The 19247-nt window shown below is 43.3% G+C and overlaps 1 pseudogene across 1 annotated transcript; it reads right to left on the bottom strand.

Moving 5' to 3' along the window:
• Positions 1–6917: 6917 nt before the first annotated feature.
• On the bottom strand, positions 6918–13794 carry LOC147424120 (cathepsin B-like protease 3; annotated as a pseudogene). The gene is made up of 10 exons (XR_015186535.1): positions 13592–13794; positions 13414–13467; positions 12895–12975; positions 12572–12726; positions 12271–12373; positions 11985–12110; positions 11662–11877; positions 7632–7745; positions 7484–7519; positions 6918–7150 (listed from the first exon to the last, which is right to left on the bottom strand). The product of XR_015186535.1 is annotated as a cathepsin B-like protease 3 (transcript).
• Positions 13795–19247: the final 5453 nt, after the last annotated feature.

The raw sequence follows: 19247 nt of genomic DNA, 5'->3' as shown, positions 1-19247 counted from the left end.
TTGAGAATCTGTAAAAAAAACTAGTAAAGCTATTTTTGTTTGGAGCGCAAATTAGCCAGGCAAAGTAAGAGGCCGCCCTCCTCGTACGCAATTCTTCTCTGTCGCCAGATTTATGTATACAGGACAAGCTTCGAGAGAGGAGCGTTGCAGCAATCAACAGCTCCGAGAGAGAGAGAGAGAGAGAGAGAGAGAGAGAGAGAGAGAGAGAGAGAGAGAGAGAGAGCTACAGCCCCTTCCGCCATTGCCATTGTCACGATGATATTGTTATTCACGGGCTGTTGACAGAAAACTTCGTGCTTGGCACTGCCTTGCCTGTGCGTGCTCGATATGTATGCCAAATGTGGTGCACTTCAAAAAGCACAGAAAGTGCTTGAGAAGCTTCCTGTGCGGAATTCTCTTGGAGTGCATTGATTGCGGGATATGTACAACAGGAGCAGGGCCAGAAATCTTACCAAGGCAGCATGATACATTTGTGATAGCGGGTTACTTGAAAATAACACATACTTAGCCAACACGTTAGTTAGTATGTATATCAAGCATCGTGTACTTGTTCGAGCGCTAACAAGTCCTTGTCGAGCTGTTGTGCTTGGCACTGCTCGATATGTATACCAAATGTGGCGCACTTCAAGAGAAGATTGAAGAGCTTACTGTTTGAAACGACATCTCTTGGAATGCATTGATTGTGGGATACCGACAACAGGAGCGGGGACAAAAAGCTCTAGGCTATTTTTAACAGATGCAAAGTGATGGCCTTTGTCCAGATGAAATCACCTACGCGTGCATCTTGAAGGCATGTTGTTATTTAGGGCTATTGATAGAAAACTTCGTGCTTGGCATTGCCCTGCTTGCCAAATGTGGTGCACTTTAAAAAGCACATAAAGTGCTTAAGGAGCTTCCTGTTCGAGACGTCGTCTCTTGGAGTGCATTGATTGCGGGATATGCACAATAGGATCAGGGCCAGAAATCTTACCAAGGTAGTAGGATACATTTGTGATAGTGGGTTACTTGAAAATAACACGTACTTAGCCAACACGTTCGTTAGTATGTATATCAAGCGTTGTTTACTTGTTCGAGCACAACAAGTCCTTGTCGAGCTGTTGTGCTTGGCACTGCTCGATATGTATACCAAATGTGGCACACTTCAAGAGCAGATTGAAGAGCTTATTGTTTGAAACGGCATCTCTTGGAATGCATTGATTCCGGGATACCGACAACAGGAGCAGGGACAAAAAGCTCTAGGCTATTTTCAGCAGATGCAAAGTGATGGCCTTTGTCCAGATGAAATCACCTACGCATGCATCTTGAAGGCATGTTGTTATTCAGGGCTATTGACAGAAAACTTCGTGCTTGGCATTGCCCTGCTTGCCAAATGTGGTGCACTTTAAAAAGCACATAAAGTGCTTGAGGAGCTTCCTATTCGAGACGTCGTCTCTTGGAGTGCATTGATTGCGGGATATGCACAATAGGAGCAGGGCCAGAAATCTTACCAAGGCAGTAGGATACATTTGTGATAGTGGGTTACTTGAAAATAACACATACTTAGCCAACACGTTTGTTGGTATGTATGTCAAGCATCGTCTACTTGTCCAAGCGCAGCAAGTCCTTAACGAGTTGTGTGCATGGCACTCCTCGATATGTATGCCAAATGTGGTGCACTTCAAAAGAAGCTTGAGGAGCTTACTATTTGAAACAACGTCTCTTGGAATGCACTGATTGCGGGATACCCACAACAGGAGCAGGGAAAAATAGCTCTAGGCTGTTTTCAGCAGATGCAAAGTGATGGCCTTTGTCCAGACGAAATCACCTATGCGTGCATCTTGAAAGCATGCAGAGCCAGGTAGCCCTGGGCTGTTTTTCAGCAGATGCAATGAGAGCAAATGCAATCACCTACACGTGTAGCTTGAAGACATCTGGCATCATGCAAGATGTTGGTATCGGTAAAAGTGTTCACGATGATATTGTTATTCATGGGCTGTTGACAGAAAACTTCGTGCTTGGCACTGCCTTGGTTGACATGTATGCCAAAGGTGGTGTACTTTATAAAGCACAAAAAGGGTTTTCTGTCTGGAATGTAATCTATTTGAATGCACTGATCGCGGGATATGCTCAACAGAGACAGGGCCAAGAAGCTCTGGGCTGTTTCAGCAGATGCAAAGTGGGCTGTTTCAATAGATGCAAAGAGAGGGAAGCTATCCAAATGCAATCACATACTCTTGTATCTTGAAGGCATGTGGCATTAGGAAAGATGTTAATATGGGCAAAAGAATCCACGATGATATTGCTAGCCAGGGGCTGTAGAAAAGAAATGTTGTACTTGGCACTGCCTCGGTTGACATGTATGCCAGATGTGCTATACTTCATAAAGCACTCTTTGTATGCGCGCGCACCCCCCCCCCCCCCCCCCCCCCCACACACACACACACACACACACACACACACACACTTGATTCTCTCTATGCAGCATTCGTTTCATTTTCATAGGACAGAGCAATATCCACTACACAAGCAAACATGGAGAGTAAGAGACGAGTCTTTCTTTTGTGAGCTCACTTAAAGACTGTGCTGAAAAAAAGGATTTGTACCAAGGCAGCAGGATACATGCTGATATTTGCGATAGTGGGTTACTTGAAAATAACACATACTTAGCCAACACGTTTGTCAGTTTGTATGTCAAGCATGATGGACTTGTTTGAGCGCACCAAGTCCTTGACGAGCTTTGGGCTGTTTTCAGCAAATGCAAGGTGAGGGCCTTTCTCCAGCATGTGGCTTTATGCAAGATGCTATTGAAAAGAGAAATCGTGCTTGGCACTGCCTTCGTCAATATGAATGTCAAATGTGGTGCACTTCAAAACGTACAAAGGCTAGAGGAGCTTACTTTTCGGAACGACGTGCACTGATTGCAGGATACGCGCAATAGGAGTAGGGCCAGAAAGCTCTAGGCTGATTTCAGCAAATGCAAGGTGAAGGCAATAACCTACGCGTGCATCTTGAAGGCATGTGACTCTATGCAATATGATATATGGGTTTAAAAATTCAGTCAGGGGCTGTTGTCGTGCTTGGCAATTCCACGGTCCATATGTATGCCAAATGTGTTGCACTTCAAAAAGCACAAAAAGTGCTTGAGGAGCTTCCTGTCCGAAATGTCGTCTCTTGGAGTGCATTGATTGTGGGATACGCGCAACAAGAGCAAGGCCAAAAAGCTTCAGGCTGGGGTTAGTCAGGGGCTGTTGCAAACTATTGGTGTGCTTAGCAATGCCTTTGTTGATATGTATGCCAAATGTGGTGCTCTTGGGCAGGATGTTGTCTCTTGGAATGCATTGATTGAAGGATATGTCGAATAGAGGTAGGGCAAGGAAGCTTGGGACTGTTTTCAATAGATGCAAAGTGAGAGACGCTATCACCTACGCATGTATAAGGTTTGTGGCTCTATGCAAGATGCTCTTGAAAAGAGATGTCGTGCTTGGGCTTAGCCGGCTCCTGAGGACACTTGGGAATGACCCCGAGGCAGCTATGGCCAACAGGAACATGGCTAGAAAGCGAGTGCTTAAGAAGCTTCCTGTCCGGTACGTCGTCTCTTGGAGTGCATTGATTGTGGGATACGTACAATAGGAGCAGGTCAGAAAGCTCTAGGCTGTTTTCAGCGGATGCAAAGCAAGGACCTCTCCTGATGCAATCTCACGCACAACACGAGCAGGGCCAGAATGCTCTCGACTGTTTTCAGCAGATGCAAAGCAAGGACCTCTCCTGCATCTTGAAGGCATATAGTTCTATACAAGATGCTCTTGAAAAGAAATTTCGTGCTTGGTACTGCGCTGGGCGATTTCTATGCCAAATGTGGTGCACTTCAGGAAGCACAAAAAGTGCTTGAGGAGCTTACTGTTTGGAATGGCGTGCACTGATTGTGGGATATGCACAACAGGAGCAGGGTAAAAAGCTAGTGCTTGAGGCGCTTCCTATCCAGAACATCGTCTCCTCGAGTGCATTGCTTGCGGGGTATGCACAACAGGAGAACGATAAATAAGCTCTAGGCTATTTTCGGTGGATGCAAAGTGAGCGCCTCTTTCGTAATGCAATCACATACGCGTGCAGCTTGAAGGCATGTGGCTCTACGCAAGATGCTGATATGGGCATAAAAATTCACGTTGATATTGTTAGTCAGGGATTGTTGAAAAAGATGTCGTGCTTGGCAATGCCTTGGTTGACATGTTTGGTAAATGTGGTGCACTTCAAAGAGTGGGAGAACTTCTCAAAAATCTTATTGTCCGGAGTGTGGACTCTTGGAATGCACTGATTACAGGATTTTCCCCACAAGGGCAGGGCTAGAAAGCTCTAGTCCGTGTCTAACAAATGCAAAGCGATGGCCTCTCTTTAAATTGCAGGATTTGCTCCAAAAGGGTAGCACCAAAAAGCTCTAAGTTGTTTTCAACAGATGCGAAGCGAGGGCTCTTGGAGAAAGATGTCGTGCTTGGACATGTTTTGATCGATATGTATGCCAATTGGGGTGCCCCAAAGACTACGACGTTGTGTATGTGTGTGCATGTGAGCCTACGGACGGACATTAAGGCAGATTCAACATACCTTGAAACCAAGTACAACAAAAGTAGCTCAGGTAATGGTAGGCATGATAGCAAAAATAAATGCGACAGTCGATATGTTTGCAAAGGATGCTGATGGCAGAACGTATACTATTGGGAAGGTGACGGAACAATGTAAGGAAGATCTAGGAGCCGATCCATCCAAAATTATGTGTCTGTCCACACGACCAATACCAAAGGTACACTTATATTTTGACTTTGATTTCTTCTATGTGATCTCAAAAGTACTTAGATTACATCATGTACTCATTAACTCAATTAATTTACATCATTTCCATTCTAAAGGTTGTAGATGAAGGTGACAATGGTTGAAGAATTTTTAGGGATGCCCAACAAAGAGACACATAGACGATATACCACACCATGGCAACATGGAATGATACACGTCTTCATAAAACATCGGTAATGAGTTCTTCCTTGTACAACTATAATATTTTTACAATAAGAAAGTCCCTCCAACAATGGAGGAGAACCATAAGTCCCCCTTCAACACTGGAGGGGATAAAAGTGGCGAGGGAAGGGCACGTTCCCTACGGTATTATTATAATGTGGAGAATGGTGCCAACTCCACACCACATACGTATGGTTTTTTCTTTTTTTTATTTATGGGCACAATCATCACAAATGCACGAAATGCATCTCTCTCCATCTTAATTGTAATGTGTATATTTTCACCTCCATACATCTTTTAATGCAAAATCTCGTTTGTGATGCAAAGTCATAGAGTTTTTGGCAAAAGCTTCGAGGAGAGATGCTACAAAGCCTTCAAAATAAGCTCTTCTTGTTTTATTCACACCATTTCCACAGCGAGTCGATCAAAGGCATACTAGTTATAACTTGTTAGTAAGATGTAAATATTTGATTTTCGATAATCTGTCTATAATTGGGCTAAAGTGCCCCTGGCGAGATTTTAACAAGTTGTAAGTGCTTGAATCATCAACCCTTGAGGTAGGATGGAGTGCCCTTTGTTGCTTGGATCGCTACATAATTTTTTCTCGCCTAGTCCTTTTGCTCAAAACCAATTGGTTTGGCTAGGAGTCATCCTTGAGAGATTTTATAAAGGTATCAGCACTTGTTCATTAGAGTGCTCCATCACCACTTTCTTGCTACACTTTCTCACAATATTTTTATTGCTCTATTACATTCTTCAAACATGGTTTTGTCAAAATGTTACCCTTTACTTAATAAGTATTTACTGAGTAAATTGTGTATTGTGAACAAGAGATATACTAGTGTCCAACATGTCAAATGATTCAATATATCTAGTCAATAATGGTGGTGCAGGGTCCAAAAGGGTGTCCTTGTAGAGATGTCTTCCTGCGGGTGACGAAGTATACATATAAACAAAAGAGAAAATTTGGGGTGAGGCACCTCGATAAGAATGGAAAATTTGAACAAACCTCAAAAGACTACAGTTCATGTGGTGTAACAAATCCAGAAAATCTTCTCAAATTAGAGATCACATTCTTTTTTAATGAAAATCCAAGATCACCTACCTGAAAATTGAGAACATGGCACATCTCAAGGAGGTCCATCATCCCTCCATTATATATGTATTAGATAGTGAGCCTTTCAATGCCTCTCCTCACCTTTAGTCAAAATAGTTTGCTTGCTCTGCACAATGCAATCATCCTCGAACTTATTTGTTTCGTCTGCACAAAAGTGCTAAGGACCTCCCACAAGCTTTTGACTTTCCAGCTATAGTGGTTCCAAGATTCCCTAAGCCCAATCACCATTTTAACTTGCCCTGTTTCCTTCCACATATTCCGTTGTTCTCCATATATAATGCAAAACATCCACTCAATTTCAAAAAATGCAATTCACCGCACTTCGTCTTAAAAGCCTTCCCAATGGCTTTGAGACTTTTAACCCAAAAGCAAAATCAGTACTCAAAAAGTGCAATTTACACCTTTCTTTCCTTCATAGGGTCTTCAACTCTTCACACAAAGATTCACAAAAAGGGTAACCCACATGTTAAGGGATTGACATACATTAGACTTGGGAAGACATGTTTTCTCAAAAAAACCTTCAGACAGATGATGTCTACAATGTTTGCTTGAACCCTAACATCAATGAAATTTTAATATTCAAATGCGCCTTATGTTTCTCAGGAGTTTTAAAAGAATTGTCTGAACATTTGATGTGCTCAGAGAATCCCTCTTCTGAAAAGATAGGCAGCCCTTCAATTCCTCATTGAATAAGAAAAGTAATACTATGTCATGTTCAGTTGGCATTGATCCGCCTAACACCGATGCACCTTATATCACACAGGGACATCCAACCTTATTAGTGCATACGATTCTTGCAACGGGACAAGAGAACTCATACATACCTGTATGTAAAATTACTTTACAAGGTAACACTATTATTATGAACAGCACAATTAGATTTGAACATCAGAAGCATGGCAATTCCCACAATTTATGTCACTGCAAAGAAAGTGGCTCAATCATCTACTGATCTGCCAGTAGACTTCGACTCGCTGGCATTCCAGCGACCACATTGCTTTCGATGCCACACGCGTTCATGCCTCTCTGCATCAAGAAGTACCCATCCTGCACAGACAAACCCAAAGCTTGGAAAACATGTTTACAACAGAGCTTTTTATGTGCAAGCAGCTTAGGAATATGCACACTTATTTGTAAAGAGAAAGCCTTGATTGATTAGCAAGCTAAGAAACTACAGAATTCATTCTTTAAATGCAGTCAAGCTAAGAGGAAAAACACAAAGAAGCTAAAGTCTCCTTCCAAGTGCTGCTCCTAGGGTGGTTGCCAAGTGTACAATGCGGTCTTTGATAATCACCGGCAGGCAAAAAGCAATAACCAGAACACAGAGGATAAACTGTTTACACAAAATGAGAGCAACCCACTACCATATCAATGTATTACCTGACCCCACTGCTGGTTCCACGAATTCGCCAGAACCTGCACATATTTGGCAGTTTTCACTCCATAAGAGAATTGAGTTATTATTGCCATCTCTACAGATCAAAGCCAAACCTCTCAACAGGGACAAAACAATGTAAAGCAGCCTTACCCAATAATCAACACCTTCTTCAGTAGTTCCCCAACCAATCATCTTCACAGCATGGCCACCAAGGTAATCTCCAGAGACATAATGGTAGACACCGGATTTATAAAGAGCAAAGTCCTGCAAGAGTAAAAAATGTCTGTAAAACATTCAAAAGAAAACATTTCTTGCTGAAACAAACAAATGAAACGGCACCATAAAGATCCTAAAAAATCTCAAGAGCATAGAAGTGATTCATCCCTAGTGTCATGAGCATTCACCTATGTGGGTCTGTGTATCTTTCATAAAAATAGCTTAAAAGAATTACACTATGCTTCAAGCCCATTAATAAAGGTCCAAAAAGAGTGAGGAACTCACAATGGCCTCCGTAACTTGGTCGATTTTTTCTTTGGGCTTTTCTTCTTTGTGTTGTGGCAGCTAGCCAAGCAGTGAGGCTTACCTTTACACAAGAATTTTCCAAACGAACAAAAAAAAAGTAGCTACCGGCATTATTACTCGGAAAAAGTGGAATGATAATTCTCGTTCAGCTGTTGAACTTAATGAAGGAAAAATACAGATTGTAATCCAATCAAATTATCAGCTCATCGCAATAAATCATGAGATATACTTGTAATATAGCGGTTTCATTTCTTCTTTATTGCAGGATAGCCATTCAAAGCTTTGCACATTATAAGAACTCATCCACATTGCCCAAAATGTGCTGTGTGCTGGATAATGTTACGTCCCTACGACATTAAGATGCCCAGTCAGTGAGAACAAAGCTAGAGAGAGAGAGAGAGATTAAAATAGAGATTAAAATAATAAGGTTCTCCTAGCCTCGATGTATCGCACGAGTGATGCCCCTCATGAAGGGGCCATTGAAGCGTCGACATGTGTCTCAAGCTTAGATGGGAGGAGTTAGGGCATTAAGCTATTCTTCTTGCCTCCACAAGGAGGTTCACGCACTGCATGAAGCTCCATTCCCTGTGAAAACATAGTCACATGGATTAGGGACTGGAACAGGAAATGGGAACAAGGAACCTATACGGTAGTCCCAAAAATGGCCCTTCCCAATCACTAACTGTCGAGCTCGGTTTGTGATTGCTTACCTTAGATTGAGCATTGAGAGCTGCCCTATTGAGTCTCCTCTCCATTCTAGATGGCTAGGCCACTTTTTATACTCTTTACGAGAGGTTTCCCCTTGGCATATTTTTAGTTCTTCAGTTGCCATTGTGGTTAGTTGTATTGGTGTGAGGTGCAGCGGAAGAGTTTAAGGATTTAGCTCGGATCTAGTACTACGCACAAACACAAGGTTACCTTACTTAACTTGAAAAAAGAATTTGAACTGAAGACAATGAACGAGAGAAATGCATAGAGAGAGAGAGAGAGACAGAGAAGAGACGATACCACATGTCACGTTCAAACCACCCTCAAGGGCCCCCTTGCTCTATTGCCAGAGCAAGTACTTTCTTTATTTCTTGCACAAATGCTGATACAATGATCCTAGATGCTGAGACCTTGCTAGAAACTTGATGCAGATGCTTGGTACTGTTGAGATACTAAAGAGTTATGCGGTAGGTGCCGAGGGGTATTGCAGTGGATGCTTGGTACTTGAGAGCCTAGGTGCTGGGTACTTGAGAGGCATAGTGCTGGGTACTGCGGGTATTGGTGCTTGGTACTGCTGGTTACTAAAAGCACTTGGGTGCTGATGATACAGAGGTACTAATGATCCAAACACTAAGCTAGGCAAGAGCCAAGCCAAAACACAAGGAGTGCTAGATGTTGAAGGTACTTGCCTGCAAAATACAGGTATTGGAAAAAGGCACCAGAGTTCGACGAAGAGACCAAAACGCTAGGATGCTAGAGTTACCGATGCTGCTAGCTAGAAATCTTACGTGCACATCTAACCCTATGTGCATGTGAACAAGCTATCTCAGGTCTAGGGTTCAGGTTAGCCTAGGGAGTGTTCTGGCACCTTTGTGAACCTATGCACAAGTCGTGCATGTCCAGGCACTTAAGGGTAGTTGCATATCCTCTGATTGCACAACCAGTACCGCCCAACATATGCATTGTCCAAGCGGCATGTCCAAATTCCGGCCAGTTTGGGACAGAATATTTTACAGCCAATTTGGCATTTTTATTTATTTAATTGCACCATTTATAAGGTCGTGGGCTGTTGGGGAGCATGCTCGACCCAACCTATAGTAGGTATATAAGCAGAGGGGGAGGCGCTTATTCCCAACAGAAGAAACAAAAGGAGCATCAAGCTTGCAGTGTTCTCTCCTCAGCAAGATGGGAAAAGACCTTGCGTTTTCAGCCAACAAGGACAGCTAGCGTTTTGGTTTCTTCCAGATCATCTAGCGTTAGCAGTTGCAAATCAGCCCCAACATTTTCTCCAACAGATCCACCTAGCGTTTGCACTTTTCCGCCGCCAGATTCAGCCAGGTCAGGTAGCGTTTTCAGTTTTTAGCCCTTAGCCATTGCAGGCTAACCCCTTAGCTTCGCAGATCTCACCTACCCGCAGTAGATCCTCGCGTGCCGTCAGATTAGCCAACGTTTTCAAATTCAGCCCGCTGTCCGCATCTGCATTTTCAACACCTCGTCGTCATGTCGTCGTCATCGCCGTCCTCGCCGACAGTGTCAGTATTCAGCAGAAAGCCAACGTTTCCAAAAATTCAGCAAATCAGCCCTAGCGTTTTCAGTTTTCAGTTTTCAGCCCATCCTCGTCGTCGTCATCATTGTTGTTGACATCGTCGGCAAGTCCATTGCATCTAGACCATTGTACCAGATTTGTGCAATCTATAGCATAGACCTCTCTCGCCATAGAGAGGGGGGCCCTTGGAGGACGTCTGGTGTCGTATTCCTCTCTCTCTCTCTCTCTCTCTCTCTCTCTCTCTCTCTCTCTCTCTCTCTCTCTCTCTCTCTCAACACTTTCATTCACAGCAGCATTCACTTTGTTTGTGATCATTGCACTCTCTCTCTAAAAGAAACGGAAGGCTCTCCCTTACGTAAGTAAAAGGAACCCTTGAGCACATTCCGGAGTACTCATCTTGAGCAATATCAACATTCACTTCCATTGCACCTTACATTGATACTTGCACCTTACATTGGTATCAGAGCTTTTTGGCAGTGTTCTGTATCACTCAAGGAAAGAACCACAGGAAAAAAAAAAAATTGCTTGTTGCGGTCGGACGTAACCCAAGTCCACTTGGGCGTGTCGATTCCTAATCGTGTTTTTGAAGAGTGGCAGGTAACCCAAAAAAGAAGGGCTTCTCCAGCCTCCCCTTGTTCCTCTTTTCACTCATTGAGAGCAGACCCTGCAATTAGCGGCCGGCCAATCGACGTGAAGTGGGAAAAAGCAACCTTGGTGTGAGCGCAAGGCCGCCAAGGGGTGCGCCCGCAGGGAAGAGTCGAGTTCGGGTAAGAGAAAAGCCTTCTCAAACACCGATTGCAAGCTAAGAACTCAAGAAACTCAAGAACCCAAGTCCCTCAAGAATCCAAGTACCCAAGATCTCAGTGTATGGTCGTCACCTGAAGCGGAATGGATACTTTGCGTGAAGGTGATGGGAGTGGAGTTGGAGAAGAAGAAGTTTCTACACCAGGAGGATTGTTTCCCGATCTTCCCCCATCCCCATTTACGCCACGGATTGCACCCAATCCTATGGAGGCTTTGGACAAGACGATGATGGACATGATGCTACAACAAGAGGCGCAATGCGCCGCCATGCATCGCGACCACGAAGAAAGAAAGGCAACCTTGGAGCGTGAGCGTGAGCAAGCGCGCTTGGCAGCCGAAGAAAGAAAGGCAGCCTTGAAGCGTGAGCATGAGCAAGCGCGCTTGGCGATCGACGGACGACGGGCAACTATGAAGCTTGAGAGCGAGCAAGCGCGCGAAGCTCTACGCATTAGCAGGTTCTATCTAGCTAGTATATCCCTAAGCTGGCCTTGAGACAATACACAGACAAATTTATATTAAAACTCCCTTCCTGTCCTTCATACCAGATTCAGAATGAACATGCCCTGACTGCAAACAAACACTTCAAACACCATAACTCACCGCATAAACTTGAAATGATACTTCAACGGGTCCATTGGTATAGATTTCCGCCATTATGTCATAGGGATCCGATCCCACTCTGTAAGCACTTGATGCATAATATTTTGCTGTCTGCCAATCTGTATTGTCTGAACACTCTTGTACGCACTCTGGTGTTGGATAGAGAGGCTCACAGCCTGGGTGTTGACAACCTTCTGTATCAAAATATGGCACACACTGAAACAAACATGGAGGCAAAAATTAAAACTAGAGCCAAAACCCATGAAACCACGTTGCATTATTATGCATTATTATCCAACTTTCATGCACTGTAAGCTATTTACCTCACTTGTCACTACACCACTGCGAACGAAGTACTCCCAAGCTCTTAAAGGATAACCTCCATTGCAGCCACCCCCACATTCAAAACCGCAACAAGAGAGCAGATCATTCTCTGACAAAACAACACTCTGCAAATTCCAACCATGTTCTATCAGCAATATATTACTGCTTGCACACTCTGCAATGGGCATAGATCCCAACTTTATGCACCAAATGGAAAATGGCTTGTTTTTATTTGAAAGTATGTGTGCAGAGCATTAGACGACGTTAACACAAAATCAAGCTTACCTCATTGTAATGGATACAAAACCGATCAGACAAAGCTTCAGCTGCTCCAAAAGCCCAACAAGAACCACAATGCCCCTGTAATACCAAGTTGAACAATGAGGTCCTAAAGGCTAAACTCAGGACTCAATCAACGCCATTAATTGAAAACCTGAATCAACATACCTGATCTGGATGAGACCATCGAAGGCATTAACCATGCCATTGAAAACAACACAAATGGTGTCAGCAAAACAACAGCTGTTTTACTTGCATTATCAACAGCGTGTAAGCTGGTTGAAACACCAATGCAGGCCCACAAAACTAACCTAATATGCTTTGCAGAGAAACACACTGAGGCCAGGCATCTCGTGCATCGAAACTGAGAGGGAGCTTCAGGGTCCGAGGGTGAGTATGCATAGATTTCTTCTCTTGCTCATCATCCATGAATGCTCCCAACAACTTTTTGAATTCTTCCACCTGTAACGATATAGGATGTTTTCCTCAAGGTCTTTCGTCTTCAGGTCCTTTTCCATAGTATAAGCATACTCAAAAAAAATCTTCCTGAAGTCTATGTGCTTGAGGTCCTTTCACAAAAAAGAGTTTCCATAATGAATGAAACCCTAAACTGGGGACCAGAAAGCTTACTGTTGTGTTTGCAAAGCATAAGTTCATATCTGCTTTCCACTTTGATTGGGGATGATTGTTCACCTTGTCCACAAGCGATGGCTGCAAAGGCAGTAAACAACAAGACATGTGAGGCGTGTAGAATATCCTGTCCTGCAATTAACACACAAAAAAAACGAAGCTTCTGGTACAAAAGGCATCAAAGAACAGGTAAGCGGAGGAAAGGAGGCAATCTTGTAATGTGTATTTGTGTATGCATGCTTGCACGACTGTGAGCATGTATATACCCGGCACAGTGCATGCAGCTATGTGACTAGTGGACAGAAACTGCTCTAGATACGATTCCAAAACTAGACCACAAATCTTCTTCCTGAGGCTGCACAAGTGTTTACTTGGTATGAAGGGGCTTGCAACCTCAACCACAAGCCTTCCCCCAAGACCCTTTCCGAATAAGCGCTCCTTGTCACTATGGTTTGATACAGTGCAAAAACAATGCCAAAGCATTTTCCACTTGAAGCGTGGAAACTGAATGATGCTTACCTGCAAGATGAGCTGCTTATCCTCACTTGCAACGACTGACCAAAAGCAGAAAGCCTGCAAAATAATGAACGAGGTGAGAGACATATATCAGGCATCTTCTTCCATAAGAAGCAGATCTAATCTATGCAACCGCCTTTACAACTTTCCATTCAAATTGTGCAGTGGGCAATACACACACCTGAAATGACACGAGAGCGAGGGAAGCCCACAGCAGCAGTTGGCTTGCTTCTGGCTTCGCCATGGTGAGATCTCTCTCTCTCTCTCTCTCTCTCTCTCTCTCTCTAATGGCTTGCTTATGGCCTCGCGATGGCGGGACGTGTGCCGGTTTGCAACACGCTCGCTCACTGGTTCTCTCCTTCTGTCAGAGTTTTCCACTGTCCGAGTAATTAGGTGAGAATCTCCGCAATTCGGTGTCGTAAATTCAGGACTTTGAATATTCCACGTCCAATGAACCTTCTGTCATTGGAGTCTTCCACTGTCCGAGTAATTAGGTGACAATCTCCGCCATTCGGTGTCGTAAATTCAATATTCCAGCGTCCAATGAACTGCTCTTTTTCATTTTCAATCGGGTAAAAGAGGAGAGTTTTTGATTGCCGCTGGTTCAGCACTCTTCTAACAAGGTCGTCTAAAGTAGACGAGAGCACTGCCCATAGTGGCACAATAAAAAATAAGATCTTGCGCAAGACTGAGGAGCTTGGTGACAAGACAGTCTGGCAAAGGAGAAGAGCTACAGAACGCGAGAAGTCACCGCCTGTTGGTCGATTATACTTCACACGCCCAAATTCTACCTCGTTGACCCCATAATTAGTTAATTCCTTGCATGCAAGCCACGCAAAAAGAACACCCTCACACGCCATTTTTTCATTGGCCAAAGCCCCTATGGCCATGGGGACAAATTTCCTCCCCTTAGACCCTGCCTTAACGGCAATGCCAACAAAGGTGGACAAACACAACAACAGATAGAGAGAGCGGCGTCACGCAGGTACTAGACAGGCAACCGGTTCCAAGTGGTCAATCACTCTTCTAGCAAAGGTGGGCGAACATAGCAGTAAGGGTTGGAGAGAACGGCGTCTGGCAAGGCAAGCAACCGGTTCTAGGTGGTCAAGGTGGCGATGTGTAGCTGGAGAGAAAGACCTTCAGTGGGGATCTGGCGACTATATGGTTGTTGCAACAACGCGGGCAGAGCATATGGGGAGATAGACCAACAGAGGCTGCTCTGTAGGAGTAAGAGACGGGGAGCAAGCCAAGGCATAGGGCGCAGACTTTAAGGCAATGGAGTCGCGGTGGAGATGGAGTTGTTATAGGTGTAGAGGGCAAGCCGATGTAGGTCACGAGCAAGCACGCAAACTATAGGGAAACAACGGGGTGGCACGGATCGGGTTGAAGTGAAGTAGCAATGGCCACGGGAAGTCACAAGCAGGTAGGCGGACAACAGGGGTGACGCCAATCGAGTTGAACCGAAGCAAAAACAGCCATGCGAAGTCAGTAGCAGATGAAGGTGACATTTGGGGGGTGGAGAAGTGTAGGCTAAAGTTGGTGATGGAGACGCAACAGTGAATCGTTAGCGATGGGGCATGGATGGTGTGATCGAAGGCTTCACAGAGAACATTGAGCCCCACAAGCAGCAACCCATTGACTAGTATCAAAGGATGAGGGGTGGTTAACTATTATCAAAGGTGGCAACGTGACGACTCTAGTAGTTGATGGTCGGGGGTGCAACAAAGGTGGTGAAGGTAGACGTTGGTTGTGACAAAGGGATGTGGAGGTCAGGGCGGCACAACGTAAAGGGATCCGAATTAAGGAGGAGACAAGACATCGGCGATGAGCAACTCAAGTCTACTAACACGTGAGAGAGTATTTTGATTTGAAAACTATGAGTATGGGCAAATTGGTGTCAGCCTTTATGCAGCGAGATATGTGATTACTTTGCAAAAGTATTGTTCATGCCAAGTTAACTAAGTACCATGTTTATGTTGCTACCATCAATTAAGTTCACCCGCTATGCTCACAAAGTAATCTCACAAAAATGCTCTCTTTAATTCTCCTAATTCCGTTGTCCTCAAAGTTCATAGGCCATTTCCATTACAATTCATTTGTGTGAACTTCTTTGCTTATAGCATTGTTCTTTGTGTTGTGATTGCATCTGAGCTTTGTCAATGCTTGAAAGAAGAATTCTATGCTATTGCTTATACTTTTAAGCAAGATGGTCAAGCTATATTTGCTGCACAAGATATAGGAGCTTCAATGGCCACAAAACACCACACTCTCAGTTCTAGATATCACAATCCTTACCACGATGGAGAGTGTTTGACTTATGCAATGCTTGAAAGAAGCACATTGAGCTTAACTTCAAGATATAGATATGGTCAAGAGGTATTGTTCAATCTATCCAATTTTTGTTCTTCTTTCTCTCATCTAAAGTTCTAACCTTTCTTGCAATTGTGTGCACGTAGATCAATAGAGTTTGCGGTTTGTGAACATAAATACTATTTTGATTGAGCGATTTTGCACCAAGTCCAAATTAACCAAGGTTCATTGGAAAACTAAGATAGATTTTTGCTCTAATTTGCAAGCAATACAACTATCTTCCTTGTGCCCAAACTTGAAGAAAAAGATCTTGGTAGGAGAGAGTCCTCCGATCTCGATCTCTGTGTCACTAGTAGGCAACATTTTTGACAAGGTTTTAGAAGGGACAAGGATTGAAAGCCAAGCGCTCTTGATTTTCACGAAACTTCTCAGGTTTTTCTTCTTTAAAGAAATTTGGAAGAACAGGAATCGTAGGGTGTTTGGGAAGACTCTAGAAACTGCAAACTTCTCTGAAATAGTATTGGAAAGCAAGAAGTAGATTATCTCCATTGATAGGAGAAAGAACTTAGACAAATGGTATTGGGACATCAACTCAGTGATGTCAGGTTAGAACCGTTCTATTTAGGGACGGTGGGTTGCCTCCTTGAGGAACCCTAATTCTATCAAATGTAACTTGTTTAGCATACTCAAGTGAGTTCTAAATAGAGTCTGCACGCTATGTTGTATATGAGCCGGTTACAAAAGATGGTTGCAAAGGGACAACAATGTGGAAAATCAAGATGTTACTCTTGGTTTCATTGAACCTCCTACTGAACCGTGTTCTGGTCAAACGAGCAGCTGGATCCATGAAGGATGCCACTGTGGGAAACATTAGTGTTCTTATGAAGATAACACCACTTTTGCTTTCGAGGACAAAAACGCTTCTCTAGGGGGGGAGTAATGTAATGCCAAGGCAAAATCCAAGGGGGGTCATAGACCCAGGCCAAGGGCTGAATACTAGTTGTGGATAGGGGATTCTATGCATGCATGGCCAAGGGCCTATATAATGGGTGGTAGGACGGAGAATCCTTCACGGCAGTTCCCTCAGTCTCACAGATGTTGAGCCAAATTATTATTTTTTTTGCACATCATCCAATGTAAAGATTGGAGTTTCTTGTCCTACCTCCAAGTGATACGGAGTCCTTATCATTCGTCGAGAACTCTAACGAGCGAAGGAGGAATGGAAAACTACCCATCTCTACTTCTTTGCATGCACTTTGCCTGTATCTATACGTGTGATCATACTCTTTGGAAACAAAGCCCAATTATCCCTTCAACTATTCATGTAGAAAGCCCTTGGTAAATGCTTTAGTTACCTCCATACCATAATTGCTTGGAGGTTCTTGATACATAGATGTGAACAATGTATAAAACCTGTTCCAGAACTCTCGCTTCACAACTCTACATTTTACTTTACCACCCCTCTTTGGCACCTCCTTAAAGCATTTCAACAGTCTTTGTTTGTGAACTTTGCCTCAATCAAGGATTGTGCATCTACTCCACAGTCGAGAATGTCATATACTTCATGTGCTTGGGCTTTGTTTATGAAAAAAATGTCTTCCTTTCAAAAGGCACATAAGGAGTGCACCAATACAATTTGCCCTGTAAGAAACAAGGAAAAATCTAAGACATGAAAACATGGGTAGCCAACCAATAAAAGTGAAAAATGTATGAATGCACAAACATATAGCATAGAAATATATGCTTAAATGCATGCCTGCATGCCTCTGCCCTGGGTTTAAATGCAAGCTTGAATGCATGCATATAAGCTTATGGAGCTTGAATGAATGCACAGACATCTAGCCTCTAGCCCGTGTTTTCTTCAAAGCATGTCTGTTAGTGTTTAGCTCTGTAATGTGCAGCGTTTTGTAGTGAGCAGGTTGTTAATTAATTATGTTAGTGTTGCAGTGTGCAATGTAGCTAATTCTGACAAAGTTGTAAGGTGTAGCTGCGCACGCTAGGCAGGATCTGTGCGCGTAAGCTCGACTGCCATGCAGCACAACCTTATCCACAAAAACAAATTTGAGAAAAAAGAAAAAAAGATAAAAATAAAATAAAATAAAATCCCGGAAAAAGAAGGGATCAGGACCATTCCCCAAGCCCAAGCCCAAGCCTCAGTCCTCAGTCTTATGATATAGTGTAGACACTACTATATATATATAAAGGGGGGATATTTCCAGGCGAGCACTTTTTGGCGAGCGCTTTTTAGGAATCACGTGAACAGATTCCTAAAAAGATTCTCTTTTCCTCCTTGTGGACTCTTTCGTCTTTTTCATATCTCTATCTGTGTGTGTGTGTGTGTGTGTGTGTGTGTGTGTGTGTGTGAGAGAGAGAGAGAGAGAGAGAGAGAGAGAGAGAGTTGAGACATAGTCAAAGATATGGAAGCTAAACAAATTGTTTCAAAAACAATAGAGACAATGGTACTTAAAACAAGAACACCCATTAATAATAAAAAAGTTACATTTTATTAAACTTGCATTACATAAGCAAGAAGTGCTCATCTTCTGGAAGGCCCAGTTTTAGGAGTTGATGCGCTCCCTTCGATTGTCATATTAAAACTCACCACGTTCCCTAGCTACTGCCTCATTTCCTCCTCATCCTCCTCTGTGATGATGAGCCCAATCTTCTTCCAGCAAGAGAAAGCAAATTGTCTCGTCTCGTTCAAATTGATTAAGCTCCGCATATTGAGTTCCTTGCGGCATCGATAGAGGCGATACACATTGATGGTTGCCTTTAGAGCCTGACTAAACCAGCCGGCTCCATACAATGCCTCTCCGTTTGGAATGGCTTCCATGGCATCCCACATAGACTTGATTTTACTCTCAAGATCGTCGGACATCGTGAAAGAAAGAGAGGTGTGCTAGGAAGCTAGTGGACGCTTTCACAAAAATAACTCAAGCTATGGCAATTTATAGCCATTGTGGTAATATTATATTACTTTTTACACGATTTGACACATAAACAACCAGTACTCAAATATGAAAAATAGCTGCAAATGAATGTATCCAAATGTGGCCATCATAAGATAAAAGTAGAAAGTAGTACAGTTGTCTAGGTAAAGCATACTAAGAAAAAGTGAGCATTGACAAATGCTATGCATCCATGCCTGGATAAGTCCGGTTTCGACTCAATGCCCTGAAGATATCAACATCTATCAGGATTGGTTGATGGATAAACATGTTCTCATTTTGGCTTAGCCCTAGCACACACAGATAAATAAAATACAAATGTTTACATACAAGATATGGTTTTTGCTTTGACACCCGTTCCATGAATTCTGGACATGTGTACGATGGCTGGTTGCTAATACAAACTTTGTATATCCCAACATGACCATCTTCACTTTTTGTCTCTACTTTGAAGACCTCACTAACACCATCTGCTGGTGCACATATCTCTTCTACGACCTTCGCTCTCATGGCTAGTGCTAGACTGATCTTGCGAGCAGCATCCTCGGAAATGGAAGTCCGATACCGTACACGCAGACC

Source organism: Adiantum capillus-veneris, chromosome 26 (genome assembly GCF_014529385.1).
Source record: "Adiantum capillus-veneris isolate H3 chromosome 26, ASM1452938v2, whole genome shotgun sequence".
Taxonomy (NCBI): Eukaryota; Viridiplantae; Streptophyta; class Polypodiopsida; order Polypodiales; family Pteridaceae; genus Adiantum; species Adiantum capillus-veneris.
The sequence above is the reverse complement of the archived record's forward strand: the minus strand, read 5'-3'. Positions and strand labels throughout refer to the sequence as shown.